Source organism: Saccostrea cucullata, unplaced genomic scaffold (assembly GCF_032062105.1).
Source record: "Saccostrea cucullata isolate Sc308-1 unplaced genomic scaffold, CSIRO_AGI_Scuc_v1 ctg12168, whole genome shotgun sequence".
In the NCBI taxonomy this organism is placed as follows: domain Eukaryota; kingdom Metazoa; phylum Mollusca; class Bivalvia; order Ostreida; family Ostreidae; genus Saccostrea; species Saccostrea cuccullata.
This window is the reverse complement of record NW_026922092.1, coordinates 1-10,000: the sequence shown is the minus strand read 5'-3', so window position 1 is coordinate 10,000 and position 10,000 is coordinate 1.

The window sequence follows — 10,000 nt, the reverse complement described above, 5'->3', positions numbered from 1 at the left end:
AAAAAGGGGCTGGAAAAATATGGCCCCTCCCTAACCCTGGGGGTCATGATTTGTACAAACTTGAATCTACACCTCTTGAGAATATTTCCAAATTAGTCATGCTCTTGGTGTTCTTGAAAAGAAGAATTTTAAAGACGTGTTTCCTTTTATTCCTAAAAAAAACTTTGATCCCTAATTGTGGCCTGACCCTAGCCTGAGGTGATGATTTGAAAAACTAGAAATATGTCTATAGGACATGAATGTCCCGCCAGATGTGTATTACTAATGGTACATTAAACAAGAGGCCCATGGGCCACATCGCTCACCTGAGTACTGTAGATAAGAAACAGTAGAAATTTGTTTATTATTGAGAAGTTAAAATCCAAAAGTAATCGCATGATCAATCATGGATTTGCTTTTCTTCAAAGAATTTTTCCATATATTTCTATGTAAAACTTTGGTCGGCCATTTTGGCCCCGCCCTACCCCCGGGGGTCATGATTTGAACAAACTTGAATCTTCACTACCTGAGGATGCTTCCATATAAATATCATGAATTATGGATCTGTCATTCTTGAGAAGAAGTTTTTTAAAGATTTATTCTATAAATTTCGAGGTTAAACTTGGATTCCCTATTGTGGCCCCGCCCTACCCCCAGGGGTCATGATTTGAACAAACTTGAATCTTCACTACCTGAGGATACTTCCATATAAATTTGATGAATTATGGCTTTGTCATTCTTGAGAAGAAGATTTTTAAAGAATTTTCCTATATATTTCTATGTAAAACTTTGGTCGGCCATTTTGGCCCCGCCCTACCCCCGGGGGTCATGATTTGAACAAACTTGAATCTTCACTACCTGAGGATGCTTCCATATAAATTTGATGAATTATGGCTTTGTCATTCTTGAGAAGAAGATTCACTGCATGAAAAGTCGGGTTTAATTTTACCTTAAATGCAATTTAAATGCTGCGATTATTCAATGTTTTAATGCATAATATAACATATTGTGGGATCGTAAATGTTAGAAAATAATTAGCATTTAATTCGAGTTTAATGAAAAATTAAAAGAACAAATTTAATAAAGTTTGGAAAATTGTAAACTTACTAATACGTTCGGATTTAAGTCTGCCGTAAACAAGTATTATACCTCTAATATACAAAACGTATAATTATTATTAAACATGGCCATAAAATAAAGTTTTATGGTCATATTAAATTTGTTTGTTTAATAAAATTTAACGTAGATCTTTACCTCATTATTTTTTGTTAAATTCACACTTTACTTTATAATACTTCCAAAAATTACGTTTTATATGGAAAATTGTAAACTTACTTATACGTTCAAATTTTAATCTTTCATAAACTAATATTAAATCTCGTGTATAAGTGATGAAAATGTACGGATTAAACCTTCCCATATCATTAAGATTTAAAGTTGTATTTGATGAAATTTACTATTATTATATTATTGCATAATAATTTTATTTTATATTTATTCCATCAATAATTTGTATGGTTTACAATTGTGGGTTTTTTGGCAAGTATTTTACAATCATACACAAATGCATTTCTCATTCAGTTTTATTAGATTTTATCTCAATAGTCTACAAACAATGAGTTCTAACAAAGTACAAGATATTTCAAATTTATGCCTAAAAGTCAGAATTTAAAAATTTACAATCATGATTGTAGCTCAATTATAATGGAGTAAATTTCTACATACTAGTAGTAAGTAATTTAATATAAGAATAGAATTGTATGTAAAATTCAAATCCGCAATAATCAGAACACAACAGGTCAAATATGTAGTCATTCTGGACTCCAAAAGACTGCAAAATCTGACTGAAACTGCCCTATTAAAACTGCTGCATGGGTTGTAAATGGTTTTTCAATTTCCCACAATAAATTATATCATACTTAGCATAAAGAGAATAAAAGCCAATAAAAGTTGTCCATTCTTTTTACATGTACATTTAATAAGACACACTAAGCCACTGACAGAGAAGCCTCACTCGCCCACAAGCAACAGCAAAAGGATCGGTCAGAGACACCACCTTTCTCTTACTTGGGTATCAAGATCTGCAACTTACTGCCAGCAAAGCTCGTTCAGACCACCCTTATATTGTTTCCCAAGTATTTCCACAATAGATGTCCATGCACTAATTATTCAAGTTCGACTTGTAAAATACTTAATGTTGACTGAAAAACACAACACCCCAAAAAATCCTTTATAACATTTGGTTATGTCAATTCAAATTAAGAAAAAAGTATCACAATTACACAAAACAATAGCAGCTTAAAATTGTTTCCAAAACATGTAGCTCATTTCTGTTCCAACTGCTAGGTTTATTGCTTGATGATTGTAATTTAACATATCCTCATTAAATCAACTTTACATTGGAATGCAAGACATTTCAATAGTGATATTTTTAACTTTGCCTTAAAATATCAAGAATGAGCTCTGAAACATGCACATATAAAATTCCTGTATTTACAGTAGTATATTTTACAAATTTTTTTAAGCCTTAATTACAATTCCATTTTAGTGGAAAAGATTCTCGTCATAAACTGTCTTACTTCAACTGGCAGGAAACAAATTAATATTTTACTCTTGCAATTCTCATTACTCTTTCAATATCAATTGTAATATTTACTAAAATCAAAATTCACCCCTTTTTTTACTCAGAAATGTCTCTACCTCATTTGCCTATTCTATTTTTTACATCTATGACTCACTAAGCCACTGACAGAGAAGCGTCACTCGCCCACAAGCAACAGCAAAAGGATCGGTCAGAGACGCCACCTCTCTCTTACTTGGGTATCAAGATCTGCAACTTACTGCCAGCAAAGCTCTTTTAGACTACCCTTGATTGTCTTATTTTTTTCCACAATAATGTCCATGCAGTTATTATTTAAGTCAGACTTATACATATACATGTATGTAATATATAAATCAAGATTAAAATGTATGTGATTGCATACTACACAACAAACCAATAAATGTTTAAACAATAAAAAACATAACAGTTTCAATCTGTAATCAAGCATCAGAAAAAAACACTAGGTATATTTTTTTTCTTATCTAACATTGAATGTGTCAATTAAAGATAAGTAAAACAAGCATCACATTTGTGCAAAAAAGTAGCAACTCAGATATTTCATCACTAATAGCCCATCTCTGTTCAATTACTACATCCATAGGGTTGACTCTTTTTGATTCTTTATTTGTCCTAGTTCTCCTTATTACTTTTGGTGTCCTGTTCTTTGAAGACTTTCTCACATTCATCAGAACGCAACTTCAGTTTTCTAATTTCATAGATAGTATTATCTTTAGAATCATTTTTTTTGTACTATGAAGACGTAATCAATATTTAAAACTGCTTCTTCTTGCTTTTTCTTCTCTTCATGCCAAGAAGTTTTCAGCTCTGGAGAAGCACATCTAGCTCCTAATTTCTACAACAAACATAAAAATAAATACCAATTTGCCTATATATACATATTATATGTGTGCTTCCGGATTTTTGCAATTGCATATATTAAATAGTACACAAAATCTGAGTTGATTGTAAAATTATCAGTTGACCTAGAGGAAACACAGCTCCATTTTGATTAATTAAAAAAATTACAGAGGACCACAAAAGATATGCCATTTTTTTCAAGTCTGGGTAATAAAGACAGATAATTATCTATAATTTCAGGCAAGCGATCGAGCTACAGATTATGAAGCTAATGTTGTTATACATGTAAATTGGGGACTATTGATTTTTTCGCCGTCTTTTTTTGTTTTTGGAGCATTTTATTACTATGTTTACCTGCTTGACCTTGAACATGTGAAGTGCCCTTTTCTCTGCTCCTCCGGAATATATTTTTTTCATTTAGCAGCAAGATACTATGGATATGGTAAAAAGCTGTCACAAACAAAATATGAAAAATTAATAACAGGTGTGGCTCTCCCTAGAAAGAATATACAAAAAAAAAGGAGAAAAAAATATACAAATAGGGTATACTTATGACTAAAGCAAGAAGGTAACATTTTACACAATGAAAAAAATTCTCTGTGTCATCTAGGTAAGTGAATTACATAAAAAACAAGAGGCCCATGGGCCACATCGCTCACCTGAGCACTAAGGGTAGGAAAAAGTGGAAAATGGCTTTTTAATGTAAAGTTTAAATCCAAAAGTAGTCCCATGACCAATCATGGATTTGCTATTTTTTAGAAAATGATTTTTAAAGAATTTTCCTATAAATATCTTTAAAAAGTTTGGTCAGCCATTTTGGCCCCGCCCTACCCCCAGGGGTCATGATTTGAACAAACTTGAATCTACACTACCTGAACATGCTTCCATATAAATATGATGAATTATGGCTTTGTCATTCTTGAGAAGAATATTTTTAAAGAATTTTCCTATATATTTCTATGTAAAACTTTGGTCGGCCATTTTGGCCCTGCCCTACCCCCAGGGGTCATGATTTGAACAAACTTGAATCTACACTACCTGAGCATGCTTCCATATAAATATGATGAATTATGGCTTTGTCATTCTTGAGAAGAAGATTTTCAAAGAATTTTCCTATATATTTCTATGTAAAACTTTGGTCGGCCATTTTGGCCCTGCCCTACTCCCGGGGGTCATGATTTGAACAAACTTGAATCTACACTATCTGAGGATGTTACCCCATAAGTTTCATCTTTCCTGGCACAGTGGTTCTTGAGAAGAAGATTTTAAAAGAATTTTCCAATAAATTACTATGTAAAACTTTGGTCAGCCATTTTGGCCCTGCCCTACCCCCAGGGGTCATGATTTGAACAAATTTGAATCTACACTACCTGAGGATGTTAACCCATAAGTTTCATCTTTCCTGGCACAGTGGTTCTTGAGAAGAAGATTTTTAAAACATGCCACCAAATTTTCATTAATTCCCAATTATCTCCCCTTGAATGAGGGTGTGGCCCTTCATTTGAACAAACTTTAATCCCCTTCACCCAAGGATGCTTTGTGGCAATTTTGGTTGAAATGGCCCAGTGGTTCTTGAGAAGAAGTCGAAAATGTGAAAAGTTTACAGACAGACAGACAGACAGCTGGACGGACAACGGACAAAATGTGATCAGAAAAGCTCACTTGAGCCTTGGCTGAGGTGAGCTAAAAACTAAAATTTGTATTAGTGTATAAAGTTTGATGAAAATATCTTTAACAGTTTTTTTCAGAATTGAAACTAAAATATAAATAAATTGGATATAGATAATAAATTCTCATCAAATTATGTATAAGTGCATGTTAAACTTAAAAATGTCTTAAATCATTTCTTAAAAACTAAGCAAAATACAAATTAAAGAGGAGGGAGGTCAAGGTCACAGGAATGTGCAAGATGAAGTTTTTGATGCAGCTGAATAGCTCTCACTAATACATATCAGCATATTATGTTTGATAAAAATATCTTGAACGATTTAATGAAACTGAACTTAACACTTTGTTTTAAGAAAAGAGAGGTCAAAGGAAAGGTTGTGGTCAAAATGTTGTTCTAGCTGAAAAGCTTACATCAGTGTGAATTTACTATTAGCATATGAAGTTTGATAAAAATATAATTAATGGTTTATTTAAAACTTAGATAAACACATATTTTAAAAAGTGAGGTCAAGGTCAAAAGAAAATTCAAGGTCAAAATAAGTTAATGCAATAATAGCTCTCATCAGTATGTATTAGCATATGAAGTTTGATAAATATATCTTGAACTATTTATTCAAAACTGATCTTGTCTAAGACATTAATTTTTAGAAAAGTGAGGTCAAGATCACAGGAAATGTCAAGGTAAAAAAGAGTGAAGCATTGTAAAGCTTTAACTGCTTACATCAGTACGTATCATCATGTGAAGTTTCATTACACAACTTGAATCATTATGGTTTCTTTAAAATAAAGCTAAACACTAATTTTAAGAAAAGTTAAGTGAAGGTCAAAGGAAAGTAAAGGTAAAAAAATATTGCCGCAGTTGGATAGTTTACATCAGTATATGCATCAACATATGAACTTTGATAAAAATATCTAGAAAGTAATTTCTTTGAGCTCGATGGAAAGACAGATGGAAGGGTGGAGGACGGACATGACAAAAACTAATACATGTATTCCAAATCATGGCGTAGCATAAAAAACTTGAATCTACATTATATGAGGATGTTTCCATATCAAGATTATGCATGCAAATTCAAAGAATTGTGGTCCTCTGCTTTCTGTGTTTAAGTGAATGGGATGCCATAATTTATGGCAGATTGTGTATCAAATATGCACCCCTATCATATGTCACTATGAAAATTAGGTCAAAGGGGGGAAATCATCGCATGCTCGAAATATTTTGTTGCAGGTAAAGTACATGTCAAATATGAAAGACCCATCTCTTTTTCAATCAAAAGTTATATATATATATATATATATATATATATATATATATATATATATATATATATATATATATATATATATATATATATATATATATATAAATATATAATATAATATTTTTGAAAAGTAGGTTAAACTTCTAGGTCAAGATCAAAGAGTCAAAAGTCATGATATATTTAGAAAAGTCTTTTCACATGTAATATACATGTATAATTTAAATGCCATATCTTTTCTCTTTCAAAATGATTAATTTAAAATGTTATTTTTTGGAAAGTAGGTAAAATTTTAAGGTCAAGGTCTCACTTGGGTTAAAAAATCATAGTACATTTAGAAAGTTTTGTGGTAATGTACATGTGAAATATGAAAGCCCTATCTCATATTATTCAAAAGTTATGATCAAGGTTAAATTTATTGTGACAGATGCACATTCTGTCAAAGATGGCCAGACTGAAAGACAAATAAGATTTAATGTTCCCTCCCTTTCCCCCAAAACAGGGGACAATAATGCCCTTGTTGTTCTTGAGAAGAAGATTTATGATGGAAAAAATCCCCTGCATATTTCTTAACGCGTGTTTTTATGTCATTTAATTGTTTGTTTGTTGTTAAACATCCCTCTCAGGAATTTTTCACTCAAATGGAGACACCACCACTTGAAAAATAATGAGGACAAGTCAGATTTGAGGTCAACATTCATTTTAGGAGTTTTCAACCATTAAGACGTAAAGAGACAGGAACTCGATCCTTCCCCTCACCCCATCCCAGACCCCTGTTTATTCATGACATGTACGCAAACTACTGCTTGTTTTACATTTTAAAAAAAATATGTTAATAGCCTATATACAAATACTTTAATGTGGTCCATCTCTTTGAATGATTTTCATTCCTAATTCTAGGAGGATAGGTTGATGAATGAAATGTCGAGCAATCTTATCATTGATGCACTTTTATTTAATTTAATGCAGTCATATTGTGAACATTTCCAGTTAGAATCATAAGGAGAGTGGGGATGACCTCCAGGGGGTTCAAAACCTTTATAACTTTAAATTTACATAACATAATAACACAAAAAGCGCAAAATTATGTATGGTCAAATGGAAAAAGTTTCCTACTATTTAGGAGTCACATGATCATTTGCCATTACTGTTTACAGGGACTGGAAGTGTATCTTGAGATCCCCCCCCCACCCGAATTTGCAGGACTGTAATATAAAAAAGACTTTGGATGCCCTCCACCCTAGAAAACAGACACCACCATAACTTCTCCTTTTATTTGCTTCTCAGGAAATTCTGGTCTGGAAATCCCCCCTCCCTCCCAGAAAAAAGAATTCTGTATCTTGTAACTGAATGTAACGTCGATAACGGGCGATAACTCTTTAGAATGTGAAATTCGTCTTATTGCAGCATCGGATGACCTTTGATCCTTTAAACTTTAACCTAACCAGTTGCATTTCAGACTATTTTACCCAAATCTATACCAAAACGTGTACTTACCGACTGCCATAGCTCCAACTTCATGAAATATAATCCAATTAAAACACAAAATAATTCCTACTGACATACATGCAATGATGTGTACATAACACTAGGCCTAGTACTGCACGTGCAGTGCTATCTAAAAATGATAATGGTAAAACTAGTACTTAAGTTAGGTACGTGACGCAAGCCCAATGTGATGCAGGTCTTCAGATACATTTACAGTATAAGAACAAATTTAAAATTATTATTTACAAAAGATGTTTTATCTTAACTTTGCCATCTAGGCCTATTTCCAAAAACAGGAAAATAGGGTGTGTTTGTGTGTGTGTGTGTGTGTTGATGGGAGAGGGGTGGGGGTTGACTAAATTGATTGGGTATACATGGTATATGGCAGCTTTCAAGGTGTTTCTGCCTAATCAAATATAAAAAAGTTTGTACATTTTGAAAAAAAATCATCAAAAACGCTTTACACTAATTTGAATAATATTTGAATTGTTGTTGATCTATATGAGAAAATAGATTTAAAAAGTTCCAATTATGGGCCAAAAATTTATCCCCCCCCCCTTGTTTCAAACCTAATTTACATCATTAATTGAATTCTGTTGTTTAATTTCAGACTGGTAATGAATTACGAATATGAAATACGTGTACCTATAAGATCGAGGCCCATGGGTCACATGTTCACTTGAGAATATCATGCTCAATTTGATGAATACATGGAGGCCCTATTATGTAAATTATTGAATTATATTGACTTTTTCCTTGGTAAAGCCCAATTTTAGAGGAGTGTGCATTTAGAGGCAAACACCTTAGTGCGGGTATTACTGTCTCATGACAGCATCTAGTTGCATATATGAATGTATATTATTTGTGCAAATAATCATAATAAGGTAAATCATAACTTTTTGCAGTCAAGCAAGTATTACAAAATTTCCAAATTTTTCAATTTTCTATCTGTATGTTAAACTTATCTTTATTTTATTTATTGTTTCTCATTATGTAGAGGGAAGAATTAAAGAACTTAATTTAACAGGCTCGAAATTCATAGAAATTGAAAATTCTCTTTAAAATGTCAAATTGCACAAAATACTTTAAATTCAAACGTGTATAAAACAATATTTTTATTTTACCTTCCTCGTTATAATGAATCATATTACGAGGGTCATTCAAAAAATACGTAGACATTACTTCTCATCGTCATATGATTATTACAAGATTATAGATCAACACATTTTCGTAAACATAAACATTTATTTTGTCGAAGTGTGAAGTTTCATTCCATTTGATTAAACAGAACTCACGTTAGCCAAAATTAAAAGCAACATGTTTTGTTACCACGGAGCACGGTTAACCAGTATTGTAACGTCAAAAACAACGCTGAGAAAGTTTGTCATAAGTATACACATTTTTGTTATTTCAAATACAGTTTGTTGCGTCTTCTCCATTCAAAACACATATCCACAATATACTTAACACCTGGTTTGCTAACAATTGTAAAAATACAGCTTGAATTGGAATGTTATTGTTTTCAAATTCTTTGATTTACCATGCAATTTTATTATTTCTGCAACATTGAAGCACACATCACGTTCAATGACGTTCCTAACTCTTTTGACAATATTTTTCACTTTAACCTGTTTCTTTGCAGACAATCCATCGTCCGATTAAAACTCGCTACCACTCAAAAATTGTATTTTCAACTTAAAACAAATACACAGATTTTTTTTTCATACAGATCCTGATTTATAAGGATGTTTTAAGCTTGTAGAAAAAATTTCCCGAATGTAAAGTCTAATTTTATTGCTACTTGCTGCTCCGTGACGTCCTCCTACGTCAGGGTTTTTTGCCTTTTTTAATCAAGTCCATATGTATTTAGAAGCTGATATCGTTTAAATGGAACGAGATACTACATAACCTGATTTCATTTTAATTAATACAACAATACTTTATTTAAACGTGTAACTTTTATTTCGTTTCAGCTCCATTTATTAGAGGTATAGCTGTAAATACTATAAAGTGAAAATTAGAGAATTACTCAATTTTGACGGTGCTCCGTGACCCCATTTTTGCTGTTCTAAATCCTTGGTAATTTTAATAAATATGAAGATATACTCAGTATTCCAATTTTTTAACTCAAATTATTTGAATCTGT